A 27,869-nucleotide genomic window follows, 5' to 3' on the forward strand; every position below is an offset into this window, starting at 1 on the left:
AGGAGTAATTTCTGAGGTGCTGGGGGAGACTCATGGGCTTCTGCAAAGAGGAAGGGGAAAAGGCCAGCTGCCACTGCAGGGGGCGCGCCCAGGGACCCCCACTAGGCTCCCCTCCTCACACAGCCAGTCTGGCCTCATCAGCATGCCGCCACTGAGGGCCACTGGGAGCCACACACACGGGTTACCCGGAGCTGAGAGTAATCCCAACACTCACAGGCACCAGGAATGAAAGAGAAGTGGAAACTGGGCGGGCAGGGGGAAGGGATGCTCACTCCAGACAAGCAAAGAACATGCATGTTCCCGGTGCAAAGGTTGTTCAATTTTTTTCGTCTCAGGGCCACTTTTTCCTCTTGAAAAGTATTGATGGCCCCAAAGAACTTTTGTTGTGTGTGTTTGCTATAGTGGTTTATATCGACTGTATTAGAGATTAAAACAGAGAAGTTTAAAATAGTTCTTATTTATTTTTAAAAAATCACTATAATAAGCCTATTACATGTTAGCATAAATAGCATATTTTTAAGAAAAATAGCTATATTTTCCAAAGCAAAAAAAGGAAATCAATATGAACAATGGCATTGTTTCGCAATTTTGCAAATCCGTGCAGTGTCTGGCTTAATAGAAGACAGTTGGATTCTCGTATCTGCCCTGCACTCAGTCTTCTGTGACGTCACCCAGTATGTAGCCTCTGGGAGATGCCCGCTCCTGAGCTAATGACAGTGACAAAGGCAAATCATATCTCGGCATTATTTTAAAAATAATTTTGACCTTGGAGAGCCTCCTGGAAGGGCATTGAGGACCCCCAGCCATCCCCAAACCACACTTTGAGGACTGCTATTCTGTCGAACACTGGAAACAACCCTTCTAAGATTCTGGAAACTTCTGTTAACTTCGTAGCATCTTCTCTCTTTACTCTTCCCCTAAGCCTGGTTTGTAGCTTAGTGTTTTCGTGATCTAAAGACCCTACCATCTGCCGGGTACTATTCTAACCGCTAAAGACACGAAGAAGAAAAGCCCAAAGACACTGACGCGAAGGTGTGGGAGAAGCTCTGTCACTCCCAGTCCAGAGGACACGACACTCAGCCCACAAGTGAAGGAGAAGCAGAGCCTCTTTTATGAAGGACCCCAGGGTGGACCCAGAGAGACACATGTGTTAAAGAGTCCCCCAGTGTGGTCCGCAAAGGGCTGTGCAGGCTGCAGTAACCAGGGAAGTCTTTACGGAGGAGGCAGATTAAGAATATGGTCTTCCGCCCTGGCTGGTGTAGCTCGATGGATTGAGCACAGGCCTGTGAACCACACGATCGCAGTTCAATTCCCAGTCAGGGACATGCCTGGGTTGCAGGCCAGGTCCCAGCAGGGGATGCACAAGAGGCAACCATACATTGATGTTTCTCTCCCTCTCTCCTTCCCTTCCCCTCTACATAAATAAAATCTTAAAAAAAAAAAAAAAAAGAATATGGTCTTCCCAGGGCAGGGCTGAGTAGTGATGAACCCGTCAGATGAAGCACAGGGGCGTGACTGAGGAGGGCTCTGGGAGAGACAGTGCATGTGAGGGGAAGGGGAACAGGCTCATGTATCTGGGACCCCTGCTTGAGCCTGGCCACTTTCTCCAGGGTGAGAACTCTGGGCTCTGGTGGACCAGCAGAGCCTCACTGGGACCTCCTAACCCCACCATGCCTTAAATCCCACCATGCCATTAAAATCTGTGCTGTGGGGACTCTCAGGACCGAGGACCCTGGCATGAGGCCGGGCCCCTCACCCTTGGGTGCAGGAAGGCACATCGCTAGGGACCCACTTGGAGCTCTTCCACCTTCTGCTCTGGCCCAGCTAGCACTGTCTCGAAGCGACCACTTACGCTGCTGCTGGGTTCTGCATTCCGGGCTAGTATTCTTTTCACTGCACTATTAACTTCCCTAAATGGCTATGAAAATTGAAAAAGAAAGGGAGAAAGGAAAGAAAAGAAAAATGAAGCAGTTGGACAAGAGTAATCTTTCTGTCCTTTCTGCCTCTGAAGTTGAGTAAATGTCATCTAGAAGTGTCCTAAAGACCAGCCCAGTGCTCTGGCAAAGCCCTTGGTTCCCAAGTCCTAAGTGAAGTGTTCATGCTGTGTAGACGAGGAAGCTCCCCTCGTGTGACCCTCTCCTGCCTTGTCCTGCAGAAGACCCGACACATCGGCCGAGGTGCTACTGACCTAGCAGCTTCTGCCCACGATGCAGCCGGGAGAAGCTCGAAAAGGTCCCTGTAAAGAAAAACAGAACTGGAAAACGAGAAGCTTCGTTACCCTGGTGAGACTATAAACCTTTTCCTTTTGTCATTTCTCTTCCTGCTGCTCCATCCTGGTGTTCCCAAGAGACAGGCAAGGCCCCCGAGGGGGAGGGGGGCGGCGAGAAGGGCCCAATATCGGCCCGTTCACATCTGGTCCGAGGTACAGGGGCACCTATGATCAAACGAGTCGGCATTGGTACAGAAAGGAGCAAAATCATATTTATACATAAGAGTAATCGGATCAGGCAAATGCGGAGGGGTGGGAGATTAATGAATTAGGAACCAAACAGGAGTGGGAGTGGGGGGAGAGCCTCAGAAGGCTGGAATGAAGCTGATTGAAGATCCATTGCCCATAAATCAACTGCCTTCCCTGTGGAGACTCAAGTCTGTCTGGACCATAATATGCAGATTGGTGGGAAAGCTACCCTCCTCACAAGCTGGAGAGAGACACTGTGTTTTGTGGGGCTAGATAAGAAAGAGCAGCATAAAGGGAGGAATAGATCAACGGAACAGTGGGGGCCATGTGCTTTTCTACCTCATTCGCTTTCTCCAGGTTCTGTGGCTTCTGATTAGCTCTGTGGCTTGCTGGGTGATTTAACAGGGTTTTTTTTTTCTAAACTTATTGCCAGGGAAGCTCCAAACTTCCAATAAACCTGCTGTAGAAAGGCAGCTGGGACCCAAGGAGGGAGCCACCAGAGTGTGTATGAAAGCATGGTCTCTGGGGAAGCCACAAAGATTGCGTGCACCTTAGTAATTCATTGTCTAAATGTTCCTGCGGCAGCCCCCAGGGCCAGCTCTGACTTATACCCAGGGCAGCAGGGTGTTGGCCAGAGGAGGGAGATGGGGTGCAGCAATGGCGGGAGCAGTGGCCTATGGCCATTGTTAGGAGCCCAAACTCCTGGAGCAAGGCCAAACCACCTCTGGGGAGGCCCACAGTCCCTGGCCCCCTGGCTAAAGAGCTTGTTATTGTGCTGGTCAGCCGCGTTTACAAAGGAGACTTGTGTGCAGGGGAGAGCCACGACTTGCTAGGGGTGAGGCCATTCCCCTGTTCACACCCACTCCCTCCCACACATGTGTGATTCTTTAACTGCTGTTCTGCATATATTTATACACACAGATGCATGTTTGCAGCAGAGATGACACCAAGCATCGCCATGGGTGTGGGGACATGAGCCTCCCCGTGCACTGCTGTGGCAAAGTAAATTGGTAGTGTTTGCAGGGCTGGGGGTAACTTGGGACTACACAATAGCATTGTAAGCAAGTTCCAGGTTGGCCCAGAAGTTCGTGTGGTATTTTCTGTAAAATAAAAGATACTTTTTTTTTTCCATTTTCACAAGTAACTGTTGATTTGGATATTTTGAGTATGTTGCTATCTCCCACGTGGTATAACACTGATTGTTCTCAGTTAATGTCTCAATCTGATCACCATCAGCTTCAACTGGTCTACCTGACCGTGGAGCATCGTCCAGCGAGAAATCTCCAGCTCGAAACTTTGCAAACCACCTTTGACATGTTTGATCAGTCATAGCACCTTCTTCACACACTGCACAAATCTATTTTTGCATTTCAGTTGTGTTTTTACCTTTCTTGAAATGATGAAGCATAATACACCAAAAATGTTGCTTATTTTCTTCCATCTTCAATATTAAAATGGCTACACAAAAATTTACCAATTTCGTTTTTTTTTTCCTAAAAATGCACACTGATGTGACAGCTGTCACAATTCAATCTAACAAAATTGTTTCAAATGAAGTTAAAGACAACGGAGCACGACTAGAGTCATCTTAGGGAAAAAAACAGGTGAACTTTTTGGCCAATCCAATATATATGCTTTATTCTGGCAATTGCATTTCTGGGAAAGTATTGATAGGAAATAACCAAATTGTGTTCCAAGGTAAATGTACAAGGATTTGCTTATTGCACTGCTGTTTGTGGGCATCAGAGCACTGGAGAAGTCCCAGCCATCTGCAGATGGGGTCGGTTAGTAAATGAGGGTACAACCATGCGAGGCTGGCCGTGCTGCCATTCAGTGATGCTGTGGGCCCATGTATATCAGCACAAGCATACAGTCACAGTATCTTGTTCTATATTCAACAGCAGGTTATGAAACAGCACTGCATAATATGATTCATAGTTTTCATAAATAAACATCACACAAGTGCATGAAAGCAGCCCAAAAGAATAGATATTAAAATGTTGACAGCACCCACCCAACATGTGGGGTTCAGATGGTTTTCTTTTTGCTTTCTTGCACTTTCTAAATTTTATATAATGAGTTCTATATGTCTGTGCACGTTATTTAAAGGTCAAGAAGGGGAAGACTGTGTACGTGGCCGCAGGTGAGCCACGGCTGGTTCTGTTGCCAGTCAGGCTCCCGCTTGGCTGTCCCATTGTCCAGGGCAGCCAAGCAGGGCTGACTTCACTTTCCTGAAAGATTCCTGGGAGACACAATCTCATAACACAGCACAGGCAGTTCAGGGAGGTCTGGTCTAATTCTAGAAGGCCCTCAGGCCACATTCAGGGTCCAGAGCACCCCTGTTCTTTCCCCTAGAAAGGGCCAAAGCCTGCCAGGACAGGGTCCCTGAAGTGCCTTGCCCAGTCCAGGTAATGGGGAGGGAGGTGGGAGAAGAGCAGGTAAAAGAGAATAAATTGCATCCCCTAAATTTGTCTGATATTCCAGTAGAGAAAAATTCAATGAAGCTGACAAGCATTATAAAAGTTTTTGAATATAAAAATAAAACATTTTTATCCCAGTATCTGCCTTTTAACTTTGTTATTCTTCCATCAAAGGGTAATGAAGACAGAGTCTCTAGGGCATCCCACCTTTTTACTTGTGACGATTTCGGTAGCATGCAGGATCCTGGGAAAGCAAATTAATAACTACCTTTCACACACATTAGACATTCAGATCCTGGGTCTCCTAAGCATATTGGAGTAAATACCTCCTCCCTGTCCAAGATTCTGCCCCCCCCCCATTTTATTGAGATATAATCGACATATAATATTCTATTAGTTTTAGCTGTAGAACATAATGATTTGATGTATGTACATATTGTGAAATGATTACCACAGTAAGTGTAGTTAACATCCATCACCTCACACAGTTACATTTTTTTTCTTGTGATGAGGACTTTTAAGATTCACACATACGGCATTTGTGTTTCTCTCTCTGACCTTCTTGGAGATTCTGTTGGATAGAGCAGCAGCTCCAGGACCAGGAAGCAATTGTAAAACAAAACGCAGCTTTAAGAGTCTCTGAGTCAGTATCCAGCTACCCCAATGCAGGGCTCTGCAGAGCTCTGACAAAGCGGGGCTGAACTTTCGGTCAAAGTGGCAACTGTTTCTTTTCTCCAATCTCTGCCTGTCCTATCCCCAGAACAGAAGGACAGGTCAGCCTATCCCCTACGGTGCTGAGAAAGGCCAATTTGGAGTACATTTGTAGACCAAAAAAAAAACAAAAAACAAAAAAACCCAATACAGAATTAGTAAATGTGTCAGTACCTCCAGCAGTCAGCTGATATGCTGGCTGGGCTACCCACAGCCATGCTGATTCGAGGCAGGAAGTAAAAGAGAAAATGGGCAAAGTGTTCAGGAACATTTCATGTACAGTGACTTAGACTCTAAGAGCCTCCCCTCGTCCTGTGAATGGAGAACCTCTACAGGCAAGCTCAAATGGACCCATGGGGTTGGGGAGCTGGCTGAGAGAGGTTCTGTTCTCCCTACAGACAGAGGTGGAAACATGGGGGAGAGGGGAGAGATGTTCACTCACCAGCAACACCACATCTGATGAAAGAAGGGACCGATGGTTGAAACACGACCTGTCATCCCCTCCATGGGTCCAGAGAATCCCCAATCTCTGCTGTTCCAAGATTTGTCTGCCTGGACTCGGAGACACCTTCTGAAAGTTATCTCCCCTCTGCGGATTGGCTGGAGGCATGGCCTTGTCTCTCCAGCTCCCTAGACCGACCTGCAGCTGAAATAGGAGCTCTGAAGCCAGACCCTGGGAAGCCCTCAGTTCCCTTGAGGCCTTGATGATGGAGGCAGTGGCCCTTGGTTGCTGATTTTGTCCCTCCTGAAATGCTGATGAAAGAGTGGGGAGGTCAAACAGGAGAGGAGGGGTATATGTTTGTTCCCAGGAGGTAATCCTAAACCCCAAAGTTAAGCTTCATAAATGACTTGCCTACTCTTTCCAGGAGACAATGAAACAACATGGAAGATTAAATAAGGATCCCTAATATCAGCCATGGAGTTTCTTCATATTTCAGAATATGGCCCGAGTTATGAAACTACTCTAGATTAAATATTTTGGGTTCTGTCCCCTTTTCTGGGAATCACGTTCTTCCCACAGGCCCTCTGAGAGCAGGTCCAGATGGCCATAACCTGTCTTACGTTAGCCTCCTCTCCCTCCTGCTGCAGCTGATTGGACCAGGGGTGGGCACCTGACTTCAGTGAAGCTCATATAACCTAGTGAACTCAGCCAATCAGATTCTCCCTTGCATATACAAACTAAAAGCATTTGGGAATGGACATTTGAGATCACAGCCATGTAGAATGGGAGTTGGAATCAAGGCCAGGCAAACCCAAGCCACATGTGAGCCAAAATTGGAGGGGCAGGGGTGATCAGAGGAAGCAGAGCAAGATGGTCAGAAAAGAGAATAAAGCAGAGCAGGAAAGAGGGTCTAAGGATGAGAAGAAATGGGACAGGAGGGAAGGCAGATGGCAAGTGAGAAACACAGGTGCCACAAGACAGAAAGAAACATGGAGCAGGTTGGGGAGTCTTTTTGGTCCCCTCTGGCTTCCTCGTTACCAGCTTCAGTTCCCAAGAGGCCTGAATTCACTTCATTTCTACAAGAGGCTTCCATATCCTTTTATTAATCATCCTTTTCTTTACATTTTTGTTCCTTTCAGCCTTTGAGCTCTGATTCAAACCATGACCCTGGCCATAGCAGCAGGATGGGGCAGTTTGAGAGGGCCGCTGACTGCCATTGGCCATGCCTCATGGAGTGGCACAGGCCCTTGAGGGAGAGTGAGCCAGTGCAGGGACTAAACGAAATCAGGGGCAGGTTACACACGGGAGTCTGGCAGACAAGCAGTTGGCATCTGAAAAGAGAATTGGCAGAGAACTAGGTCCCTGGGCTGAGAGACAGGAAAGGGCAGGAAGGGGGGAACAGAATGGCCGAATCGAAGCAGGTTCTAGATCTGGAAACACTGGCCTAAGAGAGACTCATCCAACTGGATCCCATAACCAGAACTGGCGGCCAAGACGGGCCAACATCTTGGGCCTTCTTCTTTAAAGAAGGAAAAGAACACCTTAAAAAATAAGGAACATCTTTGTGTTTCCCAAATCTCCACACAGTCTAATCTTTAGTTAAAGGAGGAGGTCTTGTCAAACCACTTCCTGCAAGCTTAGGAGGACCCCGACTCCAACTCTAGGATGCCTGGGGCTTCTACCTAACCCCACAGCTCCCCTACGGTGTTCAAGTCTGAGTTTCGTTGTTTGCAGTAGTTATGTTCTCTAAAGTCCGCACACTGAAGTACCAGATACTGAACCATTCCTTCCTGGGAAAATAAGGGCTTAGGTTCCTGCATATCTCTGGTCACGATTAATTTTTATTAATGGGCTAACATGTAACCTTTTTGCAGTGTGTGTTTCTGCTTAAAGATACTGTATTTAATATGGACTGGTGATTCACTGACACTGAACTCAAGGCCAATAGCTCCCTAACTCATGCCTGAACAAAGCTTGGTGTCTCCATAAGGCATATCACAGTCTCGTGCTTTAGAGCCTTTAATCCTGGTGGTGTCATCATTTATGTGTGTCCCTCCCCCCAAATAATGAGAGCTCTTTGGGGGAATAGAGTGTTATTACTTATTTATTTCTACAGCCATAGTGCCTTGTACAGTACCTGGCTCCTAATAGTCACTCAGTAAATATCTAATGGAAGAATCGTGGAATCAGGGAGGGTGCCCAGTTCCGAGAGTCCACCCTGGGCTAATAGCAAGTGGGGACTTTCTCTGACTCTCCTCAAGTTTGCCTGCTTCGATCAGACTTGGTCCTACCTGAGGCTGAGCTTGCAGGAAGGAATCCAGCTGAGGAAAGAGGAGTGGCTGCCAGGCAGAGCCTGCAAGTGTTCATCAGTGCAGATGGGGAGCCCGGGGAGCCGCCAACTTTCAGTGGAGGAGCATCCATGCCATTCTAAGCAGGGGCCTTGCTTTACCCATCTGTGCATGCCCAGAATCTGGAACATGGTTAGGACATAGCAGGGACAGAAGGAGTGTTTGCTGAGTGAACAAATGTCTAAACATGTGAATGAATCGTAGGCCCAGTTCAAGGCCCCAGATCACTTGGACTGTATATTGGCCTCATCCTCCTCATCTCCTGAAGCACTCCTGGCCTTGGCTAGATAGTTGACAGTTCCAGTTCCACATCACATTTTCTCTTTCATCATCTGGCTGCTTATCTCCTGGAGTGAATTAACTCTCAAGTGTCTTGGCCTTCCCCAGTAAGCCTGCTGGTTCCTTGCAGGCAGCTGTGTCCTTTCCAGCATTCAATAAATGTATATTGAGCGTATTAGTCAGTTGGTATAAATTACAAAGTAGCTAATGGGGAGCACTCTTCCAGGTGCTGTGGGCCATTCAGACGAACGCCATGGTTCCTTCTTGTAGGAGTTTGCACAATAAAAGACTGAGAGATTGAATAAGAGAATGACAGAAGCCAGTAGATAGGAACCCTCTTTTCAGCTACCCCAGGGCTCAAGAAAGATAGAGGAGAACCAACAGCAGCCAGAGGTGAAAACTCACTGAGCAATGCTTGGGAAATTGGCTCATCCAGGCTGACTGATACACCTGACTCCAGGATGCATCACCTGGATGGAACAGCTTTCAGTGCCTCTCCGCTGCCCCCACCCTGCTGCCAAGTCTGTTCCCTGTGTGTTTGTAACATTTGGTCATGTATAAGAGATTTCCCATCACAGAAACATTTCAGTCCCTGCTCAATTAGGTTGGTTGTCTCTACTTTTGCTTTCTTAAAACACCAGCCTCTTACACCTGCATCCACCCTCCTCCTGAATCTCCAAAGGAAAACCCACTGGATTACGTGGGTACCAGCCTCTGGCAGCCTTTTAACTCTCCCCTTGGACGCCGTCCCCTTTCTCCTCCCCTGGAAGGTCAGAAATATGGAAGTCAATTTGTGAGGCTGGTACAGCATTTTAGCATATTGAGTGGTCCAAATATTTAAATATCTATGATATCGGAAGTGTGGAGGACATTACAAACCATCTTCTCCCTGCTGATTGCAAGCAAGGAAATGTACACGGTCGCTGCTCTCCTGCACAGCTGCAAAACTGCCGGCCTCATCACATTGCCTATGTAAAGTACCTCTCCCACCTCCTCTGGTCTGGCTTTAGGTTGCCTTTACTGTAAACAAAGATGTATGGGGGGGTGGCATTTGGATTGAGTTTATTGTTTATGTAAATCTCTCAGAATGTGACATAGCAAGATAGCTTCCTATGTTGTGTTGATCCACATTTTAGGCCAACAGCCAAAGTATTTTATCTTTTCCTTCATTATAGTGATCTTCCAATTAGCCGTGGTCTGTAATACCCAGATTTTGGTGGCAGTGGTTTGGACAGGATTGTTTGATAGTTCTGCTCGAGAGGCAAAATAAGGGGCCTTATTATAGAAGTGCAGAGGTTGTGCAGGAGCTGAGTTCTGTTGCAAAGTTTGCCGATAAGGGGAAAACCGGCCCTTAAGCGTCCATTCTGTTCTGTATATTAACACTTCTAATCTGCACTGCTGATAAAACTGCAAGCCATTTGCCTTTGGAGGAATTAGTTCTGCCTCACTTGTGTAACCAGGCGATGGTGATTAACCTTTAAACTGTCCAATATTCCCAGCAGCTTCCTGCTCCAGATTAGAAACTATTTAGTTATGACCAACTAAATTAACAACACTCCCTCCTCTGAAGAATGAGATTTGGAAGGTGGATGCATTTTAAGGTGGAACTGTGTTTTGAATTGGTGATCCATCCTCCTAAGGTGCTTATTTCCTCGTTGTTAATGTCCAGGCTGCCACACTGGGGACCAAAGGCTCAGCTGGGAGAAAGGGGAGGGGGGACCCGTTGTCCCGGCTGGGTTTGCAAATCCGAGGTTTCATGGGCACAAAGGAAACCTGTCTTCGGTTTAGATTTCCTTCTCTGTTATCATCCCAGGTTAAAAGGAGACTTTAGCTCTTCTGCTAGACCCAAGTCAGGCTTGGTGGGATTGAACAGTTATTCCTAATGTGGGGGTGTGGGGGTGGAGATTAAGGAATAAATAAAGTAGCTCCCTTACCACCCTACTCCCAGTTTCTTCCTGGGGGTGCATGTCAGGAAAAGATGCCAACTAACTTTCATGTTCTGGATGCGGGACCCGCCCGCCCCGCGTGGGTCTACCCCACGGAACTGTGGCCGTGCCCACCGTCCTGCGTCCACCTGCTCCTATCTGCCCTTTTCCAAAGTGTCACTTACCAGTGGAAACATGCCCTGTGCGGGGAGGGCCAGGCAGTCATGTAATTGTGTCACACCTTAAATCCCTAAACTGGCGGTCCCTCCTGGATAACAAATAAAATGGAACGGTGACCCTCACCACCAACACCCCACCACCTCCCAGTCCTGGGAGCAAGCAACCTTCTGTTTCACGAGTTTCACGTTTGCTGCCTCCTTAAAAACCGCTTGTGTAGATGTTGCGTGAGCAGGTTGTCAGTCAAGCCGCAGTCCACAGCGAAGCCTTCTTCGTACACCAATTTAAATCATTCATGGTCTTTTCTTTGGCATTATTCAAAAGATCATCATAATTTTCATGTGCCCACAGCACAAAAAAATCAATTATTTCCCCACAAAGACTTGAAAGTACTTAGCGAGTGCGGCAAGAAAAGCTGAGGGTGATATCAAATTGAAATTGCACTCATTACATACAACACAATTAGTTGCCACTAGCCCGGTCGGGCTTTAATTCTGAATGGCATATCTTTATTATTACAGAAACAAGCATGCAAATGGCATTGTTCGGGATTTGCCGAAATCAATAGGATATGGTGCTGTGTGTTTGGTGGCCACTGTCACTCACGCTGCTGTGGATGCGAGATAATGTGTGTGTTTGAATTAATGAAGGGAGCAGGCGACATCATAAGTGACACCCAAATAAAAGAAATGGGTACATGATATTTGTAATTATTCTACTTGTGTTTTTGTTGTAAATACTTGTGCTTTTTGTTTTTTAATCAAAGGATTAATTGCATTTTAATAAGGCATTATGATTTGCAGAGCTTTAGTTAATTAAAACTTGTAGTATATAATTATGAAGTGATGCTGAGATTGTCTAAAGATCACCCATATGTTTAGAATATGTATAGTTTTTCCGCTCTGCAGTTGCAGTCTCTCTCCCCCGTTCCACGCATTTCTCCGTGGTCCCTCCCCTGCCAACAGAAGATATGGATGGTTCATATGAAATGTTGGTGGGACTGGTGATTCCGGGTGGATTTCTCTAAGTGACGGCAAGAATCCAGTTTAGGTTGTTGCACAAATTAACATGACTCTGAAGCAGCACTCACGATACACCATGGCAGAAAACTTTCTTGCTGGCACTTGCTTTTCAGGGAACCCTCCTGAGATGCAGCACTGTAGAGCTTTGGGGAGTTGGTATGAGTCTTGGAGTGCAAACACTGAGATTTGAGACCTGGGGGAGGCAGGGCCATAGACACTTAGACCCCGGTTGGGTCTCTGGGGCTGGGTCCAAATCCCATTGGAACCCGGACCTTGTCCTCCAAAGTCTTCCGAGATGAAGAAGAACTTTTGGGGTGAGCAACTGGTGAGAGAGGGGACGCTGAAAGTCAAGGGAGCTTGGAATTCCTGCGTGTTAACGCATTAGTAATTCACAGTGGAATCCAGCCCAGAGACACGCAATCGCGTCTCCTGTAGGTGTGTATTGTGTGAAGGCTGATGGATTAATTGCTAGATAGATGGAATTGAGCTAAGGTAAAACATTATTAAAAAGTTTAAAAATCTTAATGTAACAGTTTGAAGTTTGCTTTAGGGAATTCTTTCATTTCCATCTCCTACTTTTCCATTCTCTCTGGGATCAGGAGTCTGAGCCGTCGGTGCACAGGGAGGGACCCACTTGGTGAGAGCTCAGGATATTCAGTGTCAGGAACACCACAGGTGGCCCTAGTGGCAGGTGGAGGCAGGAGCTGGTGGCTGGGCTGCATGGGACCCGTGATATAATGGGATGAGCTGACTTCAAAAGGCTAAGCTCCGGTAACCCTTGGGGACCCTTGTTGGCTGGGCACCCAAAGGCTAATTTTTCTCTGAAGACCCAGATGCTGCAATGAGGGGTGTCAGGATGCCCCGCTCCCCACGAGGCCACCTGAGGAAGGATGAAGTGAAAGGAGAGAGGATCCTGAGACATTCATGCCCCACACCTGGTTTTCCAGGAGACCCTCAGTGGTGCTCTGAGTAGGGTGGCCCAAAGCTGATTTAAAATCGAATATTATTAGGTTGGTCATGGCTTCCTATTTTAACTCTGAAAACCTTGAGCTTGAAAAGGTGGTTCATTCAAAGCTTGCTAAAATATTTGCTCAGCAGCACAATGGTGTGTGATGGAAAATAAACTCTTGTGGCTTGCTCCATCCTATCAGCCTCGGCCTGCAGCTGAGAAAGAATGAGGGAAGGTCAGTCAATTATGTGTGGTAATCACTGTAAGCATATTATCTGAGACACAGATGTCTTCCATGACCCCACACGACATGGCTATTAACCCCAGAGCAATATAAAAATGGCGTGGGCTGCGGGGGAGGAGCGGGGGTAAACCAGACTTACAGTCCAGCCTTGTCCACAGACTCAGGGAGGAAAAGTTATGGAGCCGAAGACTATTTTCAGGAGCTCATCCAACTTTGACCCCTGCTCGCCGAGGCAGGGTTGTCGCGCCCCTCCTCCCCGGAGACCTTTCTGCAGGCGGGGTCCTGTGCAGAAGGACTTGCCTCCTGCCACAATGAGACTGGTGAACTGATGTGGGAGGAACCTCAGACATACAGTGGCCCTGGAGTGCTGCCTTCCGTTCACCAGAGGAGAGGAGAGAGGGAAAAGCAACTTGGGTGTTTGTGTGTGTGTTTAAGTTCACCTCTGGGCTTGGGCAGGGAGGACAAATGGGGTCACACAGGCATGTCAGCGTGCCCGACCAGGTTACTCAAGGGACACAGACTGATTGATGGAAGTCAGGGTTCTTACACCCAAAAGGCCTTTGTCCCTCGCCCCCCCCCCAACTCTAGCCCTTATTCTAGCATCTCCCTGGAGAAGTTCATGCCAGAGACTGGCATGGGGCCCGGCACAGGAGCAATGTTCCATAAAAGCTGTTGATGGGTTGTTTACTGGTCTGGGACACACGCACGTCTAGGTCAGTGCCTGCCCGGTGACACACCAGGGACTGAGGGTTCAGAAATAAACAAGCTAGTTCCTGCCCTCCAAGAGGTTAGAGTCTGTGGGAGTGGGGATGGGGAGAAAACCATGAGTGCAAATCAGCATGTGACTCGTGTCAACAAATGTTACAGATGCTGGAGTAGGCCTTCGAAAGGGTTCTAGAGTGAAATGAAGAAGGGACTGTTCTACCCTAGAGATTGGAAAACTTCCTTAGAGAAAGGGATATTTGAGCTGGACAAATACTGAGGAGGGATATATAAACCGATAATAATGACAACTTTGTTTTGAAAGAATTTATCAGAAGCAAGGCATGATCCGGGCCACTTCTTGCCTGTTGTCTAGTTCTCCAACCCTGTAAGCAGTGTTGGACCCACCATGAACTTGAGGCTTAGAAGGATAAGGCTACTTGCTCCTGGTCTCACAGCTGGTTAGTGGTAGAGCTGAGACTGGAATTCAAAGCCAATTGACTGCAAGCTCCACTAACAAGGAGGATGTATTTATCTGTAGGACAAGAGAGGCAGCATTTCCGGGGAAGGGAGATATAAGCAAGGGCGCGCGAGGCACACCCAGGAAGTGCAGGGACAGCTGGGGCTGGGAGCAGGTAGGAGGTGCACAGCCAGGAAGCCAGGCAGACCTGGCCCCGGGGCCCGGTGTCCATGCCACAGAGGGACAGTATGCTCAGATGTGTTTCTGAAAGATTTCTCTCCAAGTCCCAGGGCAAACGAATCGGAGGGGCTGAAGGTCAGTGGCCTGAGGCCTGAGTTAGGGAACTGTTACTACCGGTCCAGGTCCAGGGTGGTGACAGAAAGGAAGAGATGAATGTCCCAGGCCTCAGAGCAGGGCCAGGAAGACTTGGCAGCTGAAGGGAGGTGGTGACGAGGGAAATCGAAGAGTCTGGGATCAACTCAGTTCCTCACACCAGCCCCTTACATGTCTATGGCCTGACACTGCTTTCATCCCTTTTTCGTAATAAAGGTGCTGAGGTTTGGAAAGATTCAGTTACTTGCCCAAGTCCAGCAGTTTATATTTCGCCCCAGCCGGGTTTTGGACCCAGTCTCTGGCTCGGTCTAGTCCACGGTGTGAGTGCGCATGTGCCAACAGCAGGGGTGAGGATGGGGCTGCCAATTACTCCTTTAGGGCACTTTAATTTAGGTTCACCTCTTCATGTACCTCCTCTCTTCTTCCCTTGCCCTAGACTTTCTCCAGTGAAAAAGAGGTTTAGTACTTATTATCAAAATTGCAGTGGTAACCCTAGATACCTTTATATTTTTAAGCTGTTATGAGAAGGTGATTGAACCAAATAGGTTACAGAAGAGATAGTGCTGCAATATTAAAAAAAAATCCTGAAACAGTTTAATCTCACAGGCATTCATGAGACGTTTTAGGGAACATGACACATCATGGTGAGCATGACTAACAAATGATCTTATTAAGTGTTATTTTACAGAGTCGTAGCAGACGTGTCGAATATCGTTTCAGCACCCCCCACCCCCTCCCACTCTAACAGAGCCCACATTCTTCAGGTGCCACCCTACTCTGTGTGGCCTTCCGTGCCAGGGGAAGCTGGCTCTGGTCCCAGCTCCGACAGGCAAATCCCGATTGGACCAAGGTGGTCATTTTGGTCCCTGTAGGCATGGGCAGGCCATGTGACTCTGGTCAGTGGCGTGTGGCTGGCTATGCTGGGAGCCTTCCGGGAAATGTTTCCTCTCTCCTAAGGAAACCTTCCTCTGCAGGAGGAAGAACGTTCTTTTTCTCTCTGTGCGGTTTGTCACATTTAAATGTGGAGTGTCCCAGTGCCATGAGTAGAGCAAGTACACAGCCAGACATTGCAGGGTGGGGAGACCGAACAGCTGCGGGTCCTCTCTGATGTCACAGAGCCTCCGGCCACTCACTGAGGGGTGGCCCTACCTCCGCTCTCTGTGTGCAGAGTGATCTGTTTAAACTTCCTCGTTGTATAAGCCACTTTTTCCTATTAAAACAAAGTAGTAAAATATACCTATAATGTACCATTTTCAGTGTGCAGCTCAGTGGCATGGAGTACAGTCCAACTGTCCTACAGCCATCACCACCATCCACCTCCAGAGCTTCCACCTTCCGCAGCTGACACTCTGTACCTTTTCAACGTTAACGCCCCGTTCTCTGCTCCCTCCGGCCCCTGGCAACCACCACTCCACTTTCTGTCTCTGTGAATCTGACAGCTGTTGGAGTCTCCGGTAAGTGAAATCGTACAGTATTTGTCCTTTTGTGACTAGCTCATTTCACTTAGCATAATGGCCTCAAGGTTCATCCATGTGGTATGTGTGCATCATCTTAGAATGGAGTTTCTGATATTTGCACCTGAAGGCATCCCAAGTTATAAACCCATCAAGCCAAGGTTTAAATTTTGTCTTGCCATTACTGATTCTTATGTGTGTTGGTTAAGAATATGGACTCTAAAGCCCAAATTTCTAATTTTAAATCCTCATTCTCTCCTACTAGTTGTGTGACCTTAGAAAATTTGCTTACCTCTCTGCCCTTCAGTTTTCCCAGCTGTAAAATGTGGATAATGACGTCACCTCTTGTGTAGAGTTGCCAGAGGGCTAAATAAGCTATTGCATATAAGACATTAAAAAGTGTGCCTGGTACACAGTAATTCTTATTATCATTACTATAGTCCTATGATTGTTATTATTAGTGATGAGAAGGCAGCCATTTGGAGATTTCTCTGAGTGCCGTGCATGAATTTATCCTACATTCAGCCAGCCACTCATAGATAGAAAATCTAGAATGTTTCCCCTGCTCTGCCGTTGTCGATCTCCGTAGAATGAAGGTTCTGGGTCCTCTCTGGTCTTTCTCTTGCTTGGGTCTTCCTGGTCCCATCTGAGTGATATGTCCAGCTTCCTTTCTGTTCCCTGCTCAGTTCTAGAAGGGTCAATCCAGGGTCCCAGGTCCTAAAGGTTCAGTTGTTTGCTGTGGCAGCTCACGCTGTGGGTCTGAAGACCACGAGTGGGCAGTCAAGCAGCCAGATCACCCCTCCATAGCCCCTGGGTGGCGTGGATGAGAAAATAAAGTCAGCTGGACCTTGACTCACCATGTGGGGATCTGAGGAGATGAGATGTGATGAAGGCCTCGAGGTGCACCGAGAGAGCAACCAGCAGGCACGGAAAGCTCAAAGGCCAGGAGGCAGACCCAGACAGCCTTGCTCTGCCCCCCGCAGTTCTGGGGTGGGGGTCTAGCAGCCCCTGTTCTCAACCCCACTGCTGTCATTTCAGAGGTTTCGAGGTGACTAAGGAAAGATGAGACAAAAAGGTCACCTGAAAGAATAGAGGGTGGGGGTCAAAGAAGCAGCTCTGGAAACAGAGGCCGGTGTGTGTATGCGCACCCAGGCACCGTAGGGATGGGCCTTAATTATCCCCATCTGCATCAGGGCAGTAAGAAAAATGCTTGTCCTTATTACATTATGAAGATCTTGTCAAGAATAAGTGTAATGTGCAGTCGATAACACTGTATTATATTTCAACCATAGTCGATTACATTATGATGTGATTTTTTAAAAAGAACAAGTTACGAGTAATTAATACATTAAAACATGCTTTGAAAAGAACAAAACCTCCAAGGTAAGTTGTTATCAGTGTGCCTTTTCAAGGTGCCACGTGGACCCAACCCCATGGTGACAGGAGATTTGCCCCTGTAGCAAGGACACAACTTGGATGTGCCCTGTGTCAGGGGAGGGAGGCCCAGAAAGGCCTTTTAGGAGACCTGGAGGTCAAATCCCCGTGATCTCTTTTATAGAGATACTCACATCTGCAGGGCAGGCATTGGAGTGCAAGGCTGCATGGAAACTCAGGGGCCCAGTCAGACCGAAGGGAACACAGGCTCAGACTTTGACTTTGACTTTGACTTGTGCAAGAAGAGCTGAGAGGGGACAAGGGCCACTAGAAGCAGGGAGGCTGCCTGATAAACTGTATATTTGGTGGAGCAACAAGAAGGAGATAAAAGATGAAAAAATGTAATAGAAGATTTGCTTACATTTCTTGGAATGGTAATTAAATTTATTTATAGTTATGGGAAATTTGGGGAAGGGAGGAAAAGCAATTTAAATGCAGAGTTTTCACAGGACAACTGCAAATGGCTTGCTTTAACAGTGCCTCTGAAGGTTAACAGAATGGCGGGGAGGTCGGACTGAAGTGCATATGATAAGTGACAAGTGTTAACATGGCAAATCATGTATTTAAAATTACTCGGAGCTTTATCAAATGTTGCCTCTCAAAAATAAACTATCCTGGAAGGAAAGGTTAACTGAGAAAAGAGTATTACTTTAATGTTCCTGCAATGACTGGGGGGAAGGGAAAAGTGTTCTGTAATATAGGAGAAGTGGTGATAAATATTAATAGGTTGTTATGTTATTAACAAACATAGTCCAAACTTACACCGAACTCAGAGGAAAAGCAAGTTCCCTCTCCTCTCCATCATCCCTGTTTCCGCGAGATGAGCAGCTTCCCAGTTCACCTGTGGAGTGGAAAGCAGACGTGTGGCAGATGAGATGTTCATGACAGAGGAACAGCCAGTACCTCCAGAGCTGAGACTATCCCCAGTTGGCTTTGGCTGTTAAGAGAGATGCATGGCACCACGAAGAAAAGCATCAACAAAAGGAAAAGACAACCTACTGAATGCGAAAATATATGTGCAAATCATACATTCAATAAGGGATTAATATCCAAAGTTTATAAAGAACTTACAATGTCAAAAAGGTGTCAGAAAAGGTGTGGCTGATTGAAAAATGGGCAGAGGACCTGAACTGATATTTTTCCAAAGAAGACATACGGATGGCCAACAGGCAGATGGGGAAAGATGCTCAACATCACTATGCTCAACACCAGGAAAAATGCAGATCAAAACCGCAGTGAGATATCCCCTCACACCTGTCAGTGGCTGTGCTCAAACATACAAAATATAACTGGTGTTGGTGAGGATGTGGAGAAAAGGGAACCCTTTTACACTGTTGGTTAGGAATGTTAAATGGTACAGCCACTATGGAAAACAGTATGGAACTTCCTCAACTAATTATAAATAGAACTACCATAGGATTCAGCAATTCCACTCCTGGGTGTGTATCTGAAGAAAACAAAAACACTTATTAAAATGTTTTTCTGCAGCTTTATTTATGATAGCCAAGATATGGAAGCAACCTAGGTTTCTAGTGAAGGATGAATGGAAAAAAAAGATGTGGTGGAATATTACTCAGCCATTAAAAAATAAAATCTTGCTGTTTGCAACAATATGGGTGAAACTAGAGGGTATTATATTAAGTGACATAAATCAGACAAAGACAAATATCATATGACTTCACATACATGTGGAATCAAAAAAACAAAACTGAAATAGGGTCGTACATACAGAAAATAAACTAGTGGTTACCAGAGTGGGGGAGGAGTTGGATCTGAGATGGGAGAAATAGGTAAAGGTGATTAAGAGGCACACACTTCCAGTTACAAAATGATTAAGTCATGGAAATGTCACATACAGCATAAGGAATATTGTCAATAATACTATAATAACTTTGCTTGGTAACATATGATAACTAAACTTAATGTGGGGATCACTGTGATGTATACTGAAATGAATAGGATATTTTATGTCACTTATATGTCAATTAAAAATAAAAAGAGGAAGGGGCTTCCAGTCAAGATGGAGGCTTAGGTAAACACCCTTCACCTCCTCACACAATCACAGAAAAAATTACTAAATCTCAAAACAACACCCAGAACCATCAGAAAATCGAGCTGTATTGAAGCTTGACAACCAAGGATTTAAAAAATCCACATTCATTCAGACAGCAAGGAGGGGCAGAGACATGGTGCACCATGGAGAGGTGGTGGTGGGGATAGACAGTCCCACATTTATGTGTGGTGGATAAAAATGGGGAAGGATACCTTGGGAATGAACAATCCCAGCCCCAAGCCAGACTGCACAGCCCAGGGTTCCAGTGCCAGGAAGATCAATCTCCATAACTTCTGGCTGTAGAAACCAGTAGGGGTTGGGGTGGTAGAAGAAACTGTAAGATTTTTAGGAAATGTATGCAGACCCACCCCTTCTGGGATTCAGCACCAGGGCAACAGCTGGAAGGGTGCCACTCACACAAGGTGAGTGCCGGGCAAACCCCCAGAAGCCAGGCAGTAGCATTGTCCCCTCTCCAAGCCCTCCTTCTACACAGAGCCACAAAACAGTGAAGCAGGTTGTCCTACCCTGGTGATTACCTAAGGTTCCACCCCACACAATTTACAGGTGCCTTTTCTATAATAGGCCATGCTACTAAGACAGGGAGTCAAAGCAGCTCTACATAATACACAGAAACAAACACAGGGAGGTTGCCAAATTGAGGAGACAAAAAAAATGGCCCAAATGAAATAACTGAACAAGATCCCAGTAAAAGAATTAAACAAAACGGAAATAACCAACCTATCAGATGTAGAGTTCGAAACACTGGTGATAAGGATGCTCAAAAAACTTGTTGATTATGGCAACGAAATAAAAAAAGACCCAGGAGGAAATGAAGGTTACACTAAATGAAATAAAGAAAAATCTACCAGGAATCAACAGTGGAGGGGATAAAGCCAGGATTTAAATAAACAGCTTGGAACAAAGGAAGAAATAAGCATTGAACCAGAATAGCAAGAAGAAACAAGAATTTTAAAAAATGAGTATAGTATACAATTCCTCTGGGACATCTCCAAATGCACCAACATCCAAATCATAGGGATACCAGAGGGAGAAAAGGAAGAACAAAAAATTGAAAACTCACTTGAAAAACTAATGAAAGAAAACGTGCCTATTTTGGTGAAGGAAATAGACATATAAGTCCAGGAAGTCCTTTCCACAGAGAGGCCCAAACAAGTTGGACCTAGAGAGGACCACACCAAGACACATCATAATTAAAATGCCAGAGGTTAAAGATAAAGAGAGAATCTTAAAAGCAGCAAGAGAAAAGCAGAGTACCTACAAAGGAGTTACCATAAGACAGACAACTGATTTCTCAAAAGAAACTGCAGGGAAGAAGAGACTGGCAAGAAGTATTCAAAGTGATGAAAAGCAAGGACCTACAACCTAGATTACTCTATCCAGCAAAGCCATTATTTAGAATGGAAGGGAAGATACAGTGCTTCCCAGATACAATAAAGCTAAAGGAATTATTACATTAAATATTAAAGGGACTTAATTAAGAAAAAGAAGATAAAAACTATGAACATTAAAATGGCAACAAATTCACAACTATCGACAACTGAATCTAAAAAAAAAAACTAAGCAAACAACCAAAACAGAAACAGAATCATAGATATGGACATCATTTAGAGGGTTATCAGCTAGGTAGGGGAAGGGAGAGAATAAGAGGAAGTTTCATGGATGAAGAAGCATAATTAGTAGGTACAAACAGACAGGACGATGGATGTTAGGAAGAGCATCAGAAATGGAGGAGCCAAAGAGCTTATACGCACAACCCATGGACATGAACTAAGGGGGAAGGATTGCTGGAGGGAATGGGGTGGGGCACAGGGTGGAGGGGGGCCAAGAGGGAAAAATTGGCACAACTGTAATAGCACAATCAATAAAATATATTTAAAAATAACAAAGATATAGAGGGATCCACAGGAAATCCCCATCCACCACTCCCCTCACCTGATCTCCAGTTTCTCACAGGACTCTCTGATCCTGCCTAATTGGATAAATCATTTTTCTAACATGCAGTGCTATGGGACAGTCTCCAAGATTTCTATACATATAGATTTTATGGCATAGCATTAGCATACATAGCATACTATTGTAAGTGGTAACAGCAAAGTGCATTGTATTCAACAACATGGATGAGTTTTAAAAATATAATATTAAGCAAAAAAGTAAAAGCAAGACACAAAAGAATATATGCAATATGATTTTATGAATATAAAATTTAAAAACAGGCGAAGCTAAGACTTATTGTTTAGAGATGCAGTCAGAGAAGGCAAGGTATAGAGGAAAAGGAGGAGACATAGCCTAAAAGTAAAGGTAATTGTTCTCTCTGCAGGTAGGAGGGAATGGATGGTTAAAGAAAGGCAAATCTGAGGCTCTGGTGTGATGGCAATGGTCTATTTTTTTTTTTTTATCTGAGTGGTAGTTACATAGGTGAACCCTGCATAATTAATAATCCTACATACACTTTTTGGTATTTTCTATGTAAATTTTATTTCCCCCAATAATTTCTTTCATAAAAGCTAGGTGCAAAACTATGTGTATAGTATGATACCATTCACTTCCAAAAATAAGGTGCACATATATACAAGGCAAATACTAATCAAAACTATTCATATCCAGCAAAATACAGTTTAAGGTAAAAAGCATAAATAGAGATAAAGTGGCACATTTCATAATGGAAGAACAATTCACAAGTAAGGTATAATTATCACAAAATTGTATGTACCTAATAAGATAGTCTCAACATATATAAAAAAACTGACATTATTATTTAAAATTTTTAAATAAAAAATTACAGTTGGAGATTTTAGTATACCTTTACCAGATAGATTAAGCATAAGTTAGAGAGAATATATAAATAGTAATGTTGGGTGATGAAAAGGGATATAACTATAGATGCAGTAGAAAATTTTAAATCATAAAAAATCTAGGAATAATTTTATGTCATTACATTTGAAAATTTAGATAAATGGATAATTAGCAAAACTGACTCAAGGAAATTTGCTAACTTTTGAGGTTTCTGTAATCATTATTAAATAAATTGAATCTGTACTTAAGTCCATCATCAAAACAAAGTGTTCCAGAGAATACAGAGTTAGGAAAAGCTAACTAACTCATTGTATATAGCTAGTTTAAATTTGATATTAAACCTGGACAAGGATAATAGGGGAATAAAAGATTATTGGGAAAGAAAAGAAAGGAAGGAAGAAAGAAAGAAGAGAAAATCATATGGCAAAGTTATTAATGAACTTAGATGTAAAATACTAAATCCAATTGAACTTGGAATTGTTTATAGGAAATAATGTCTTGAGAAGGTGGATTTATCCCAGGATAGATCACTCAGTAGCAGAAAGTATATATCAGTATAAGTGACTACTTATCAGATTAAAAGAGAAAAAAACCTAATGATCATCTTAGCAGATGCAGAAAATATTTGATAAAATCCAATACTTCTTCAGAATTAAACTAAAATAAAATGTTTATATAACTAGGAAAAGAAAGGACCCATTTTAAGCTGATGAAGAGTATCATCCAAAAATCTACAATAACATCTTACTTAATGTTTGAAGTTTAGCGGGATTTCCTTTGATGTCAAAGAAAAAGACAGATGCCCTCTTTTGTTACTCTTACACAAGATTTTACTGGAGACCTAGAGAATGTAATAACAAAAGGGAAAAATAAATTAGTTATAAGAAAGAAATGGAAAAAATACTATATAAAGACACAATTACCTATATAGAAAACCCCAAAACCAAACTCTTAGGCCTATTTAAAGCATTTGGCAAGGCCACTGGGTACAGTACTAACATACAAAAAGTACTAACATTTCTAGACACCGATAATAACCTATTAGGCAAGATGTAATATTTGCTGTAATTCCAAATAAAGTTCCAATAGGTTTTTTCACAGAACTTAATCTGGTTCTAAAATTCACACATCCAAATCAATGTGCATAAGTAACCAAGGTAATTCTGGAAGAGAAGAAGATAAGGGATTTGCTCCATAAGCTGTCTAGCCATATATTATGAAGTTGGCCAATTCACCAAATGTCAATTAATCAAACAGCCAATTCAATGAATGGCCAGCCATTCATTGGCTAAAAGCCAATTTCCCAGAGGCCAATAGCCTGAAGAATTAGAGCCACAAGTGACTGACTCACAGAACTTGCAAGATGTATTAAATAGCCACAGATGTGTTTTAAGTGATATTTTTTACTTGAGTTTTAAGAATTCTAAGCAAGAATATATTCTACATAGTAACTATAGTCAAAGATATATTCAAAACTATATATTTCAATAATATACTCTTCATATATATAATCAGTGATTTTATAATAATATAGTCTTCATTACTATATTCTTATAAGCAATGTATGTGAGAAAAGATCAAATTTATACATGGTTATATTCCAGATTAAATATATTCAGGAATACAGTTCTCATAGATTAGCTTTTGGCAGATTAAACTTTCCTTCAAATGCTACTAAGAAAAATGTAATTTAGAATATATGTATTCTCTATATAAAATCTATTTGAGAAAATAGTCTCAAAAAGATAATATTTTAATATAGTCAAGAATATATTATTTAGTGAAGAAGGCTATTTCTTAAATTTTTGATAAATTAGTAAATATAGCAAGATGAATTAGTAAGTTTAGCAAGTTGGACATTAGGTGGATTGACTTAAAAACTGACTTTCACAGATGCAAGACTACACACTGTATGATTCCATTTATATGAAATGTGCAGAAAAGGCCAATTCATAAAGAGGAAGAACAGATCAGTTGTTGCCCAGGGCTGGGGGTCGGTGAGTAGAAGTGGGGGTTAACTATAAAAGGGCACAAAATAACTGGGGTGACAAAAATGTTCTCAAACTGAGTTGTGGTGACTGCACAACTCACCAATTTATGGAAATCATTGAATTGTGCACTTGCAGTGGGTAACTTTTATAGTAGGTAAAGTATCACTCAACAAAGCTATTAAAAATGGAAAAAATAGCTTTCAGTATATTGATTGCCAGCATATTAACCAGGAACTATTATTATATAAGTATAGTAATTAAAACAGTGTGGCCTTGGTACAGGAGAAGATGAAGAGGACAATGGAATAAAACAGAAAGCTCAGAAACACTCAAATATATGTGGGATCTTACTATACTACAGAGGTGGCACTGAAAAATAAGTGGAAAGTGAATTGCTTATGCAATAAGTGGTGTTTGTACTACTTGGCTAACCATATAAAAATAAAGTTTTAATCTATATCATGCACAAAATTAAATTCCAGATTTCTTAAAATTAAAAAGTATACAAATATTTAAAAATTAATTTAGATTTCTGGTTTCTGGTTCACCATATAAGAAACTTAAAAATCTTCATACAATCTGAGCAAGTACAAAGCTGAACAAACTGAAAAACCAACGACTTTTTAAAAATCTGTCAGAGAAGTGAGGACACAGGGCAAACTCCTGCCTCCAAAACTGGAGAGACAAACAAATGGATGCGGAGAACCACAAATACTGGAGCAGGAACCTCTGTGGGAACCAGTACTGGGGGAGGAAGCCTCAACTGTGATGAATGAATAGCTGGAGGCTCAGTGTAGACGAGCCAGAGAGATAGACTCCAGGGAGACCCAGTCAGAGGGATCCCTCACACGTTTGTGAGTCTTACCTCCAGGAGCTCTATGAGGTTCTCACAGTGAATATTGGAGGCCAGTCCTCTTGCGCATCCAGCATAGGAAGGAGAAAAGGAACCATTTTTGAAATACAGCAGAACATTCTCTACTTCATAACAAGGCTGGCTGGCCATCAGGAGAGACTTGTACCAGAGCCTAACCTACCTGGAGGAAGGGCCACATCCAACTCTAGTCTACTAGACTCTGAAGTAGGAGAAGAGCAATATACAATCTAGCCCCTTCCAGCCATCCTTTCTCACCAAGGTGGTGATAGGGACTGGGGGAAAGAATCCTGAGAAGCACAGGTGAAGTTTCCAGACCATGAGCACAGCCTCACCAAGAGACTGGAACCTAGTCAATCACAGGACTATAGAATGTTTCCCCTCTTCAACACCTTACCACCACATTACTAAAATGTCATAATCACAGCTCACTCTACCCAGAACACCACACCCACCTTTGGACAACAAGAAAGCATTCTAAAAGGTAGAAAACGCATTCTAAAGACATCGAACAAGCATCAGGACCAGAGTCAGATATGGCAGGAATGCTGCAATGATCAGACTGGATATTTTTTTAAATTATGCTGAAGATTTTAATGGGAAAAAATGGACAACATGCAGGAACAGATGGATAATGTAAGCAAAGAGATAGAAATTTTAAGAAAGACTCAAGAGGAGGAGAAATGCTGGAGATCAAAGGACTGCAGCAGAAATGAAGAATGCTATGAACGAGCTCATTAGTAAATGGACATAGCTGAGGAAAGAATTACCCAAGATGTAGCAATAGAAACTTCCTGAACTGAAAAAAAAAATTTTAATGGGGAAAAAAGAACAGGATATTCAAAAACTGTGGGACAACTAGCAAATGTATAACATATTCATAATGGGACTATCAGGAGGAGAAAAAAGAGAGAAAGGAAAAAACAATACCTGAAGCAATCACGACTAAAAACTTCCCCAAATTTATGTTAGAAACTAAACCACAGATCCAGCAACATCAAAGAACAACCAGTAGGATGAAAAAACTGCACGTAGGCATGCCATATTTAAACTTCAGAAAATAAAAGAGAAAAAAAATATTGAAGGAAGGCAGGGGGAATTAACACCTTACCTATAAAGTAGCAAAGGTAAGAGTTACATCAGAATTCTCAGAAACCATGCAAACAAAAGAATAGTGTGAAATATTTGAAGTATTGAGAGGAAAAAACTTACCAACCTAGAATTCTGCATCCTGTGAAATTATCCTTCAAAAGTGAAGGGGAAATAGACTTTCTCTGACAAGCAAAAGTGGAAGGAACTTGTTGCCAGTAGACCTGTCTCAAAATAGATGTTAAAGGTTCTTCAGAGAGAGGGAAAATTATACAGGTTGACAACTCAGATTTATATAAAGAAAGGCAGAGAACTGGAGAATGAATAAGTGGAGATAAGATATAAATTTATTTCTAATCCTTAAATTATCTAACAGATAACAGTTTGTTCAAAATCATAAGAGTAATAATGTATTTGAATGTATATATTCATTTATATATAAATATATATTCATCTATATATATTCATTCATTTCACATATATGTATATTTAAGTACACACATGTAAGTGAAATGAATGACAGTAATATAAATGACACAAGGGACAAGAGGAAAAAATTATAAATATTTTGTTATTATAAGGTACTAGCTCTATCCATGAAGTAGAATAATGTTGTCTGAAAGATGACTTGGTTTAGTTATACATGTAAATTGCAAACTTTAGGCCAACCACTAAAGAAAGTTTAAAAAATCAAAGCAGTATAACTCATATGCTAAGAAAGAAAAAATGAAATCATATCATATGCTCAATTAAAACCATAAAAGGCAGAAAAAGTGTGGAAGACAAAGAAGAAAAAACAAGGGCAAAAAATAGAAAAAAGTAACAAATACAGTAGATATTAATCCAACTATGTCAGTAATCAACTTAAGCATCAATGGTCTAAATATACCAATTAAAAGACAGAGATAGTCTGTGTAGATAAAAATAATATCTAATTATGTGTTGTCTTTAAGAAATCCACTTTAAATATAAAGACACATATAGATTGAAAGTAAAGGATGGAAAATGATATGCATACTAACACTAATCAAAAGAAAGTAGGGGTGGCTATTACATTAATTTCAGACAGAGCAAACTTTGTACAGCAAGGGAAGTTATTGGGAATAAAGAAGGGCACTTCATAATGAAGAGTCAATACCTCAAGAAGAGATCATAATTTTTACCATGCATTCCTCTAACAAAGGAGCATCGAAATACATGAGGAAAAAACTAACGGAACTTAAGGGAACAACAGATGAGTTTGCTATTAGGGCTGAAGACCTCAACACCCCTCTATGGAAGTAGATGGATCCAGCCAGCAGAAAGCCAGTAAGGACATGGCTGAACTCAACAGCCCCATTAATCGACCAGATGCAGTGGCATTTATAGACTCCTTCATCCAACAATAGCACAATACGCATTCTTCTCAAGCTCACGTGGACTATTATTCACCAAGACAGACCACAATTTTGGGCTATAAAACACATCTTAACAAATTTAGAACAATAAAAACCATAGAATGTCTGCTCTCAGACCACAATGGTTTTAAACTAGAAAGCAATACAGAAAGAGTTGGAAAATCTCCGAATACTTGGAGATTAAACAGCACACTTGTAAGTAACACATGGGTCTAGAAAAAGACCTCAAGGGAATTTTTTTTTTTTAGTTTTACTAAGAATAAAATTCTAGGTTAACATTTTAAAATATTTTGCAC

The 27,869-nt window shown here is 43.2% G+C and overlaps 1 long non-coding RNA gene across 1 annotated transcript in view; it reads left to right on the forward strand.

The window, feature by feature from the left end:
• Positions 1-27,869, forward strand: part of LOC119060915 (uncharacterized) — a 124,124-nt gene that overhangs the window by 46,933 nt on the left and 49,322 nt on the right. Inside the window, exons 2-3 of the long non-coding RNA XR_005084686.2 lie at positions 2,156-2,282; positions 15,728-15,924. This is a non-coding gene — a long non-coding RNA (uncharacterized LOC119060915). The remainder of the gene's footprint in view (positions 1-2,155; positions 2,283-15,727; positions 15,925-27,869) is intronic.

Source organism: Artibeus jamaicensis, unplaced genomic scaffold, assembly GCF_021234435.1.
Source record: "Artibeus jamaicensis isolate MK-2021 breed Jamaican fruit bat unplaced genomic scaffold, CSHL_Jam_final contig_465, whole genome shotgun sequence".
In the NCBI taxonomy this organism is placed as follows: Eukaryota; Metazoa; Chordata; class Mammalia; order Chiroptera; family Phyllostomidae; genus Artibeus; species Artibeus jamaicensis.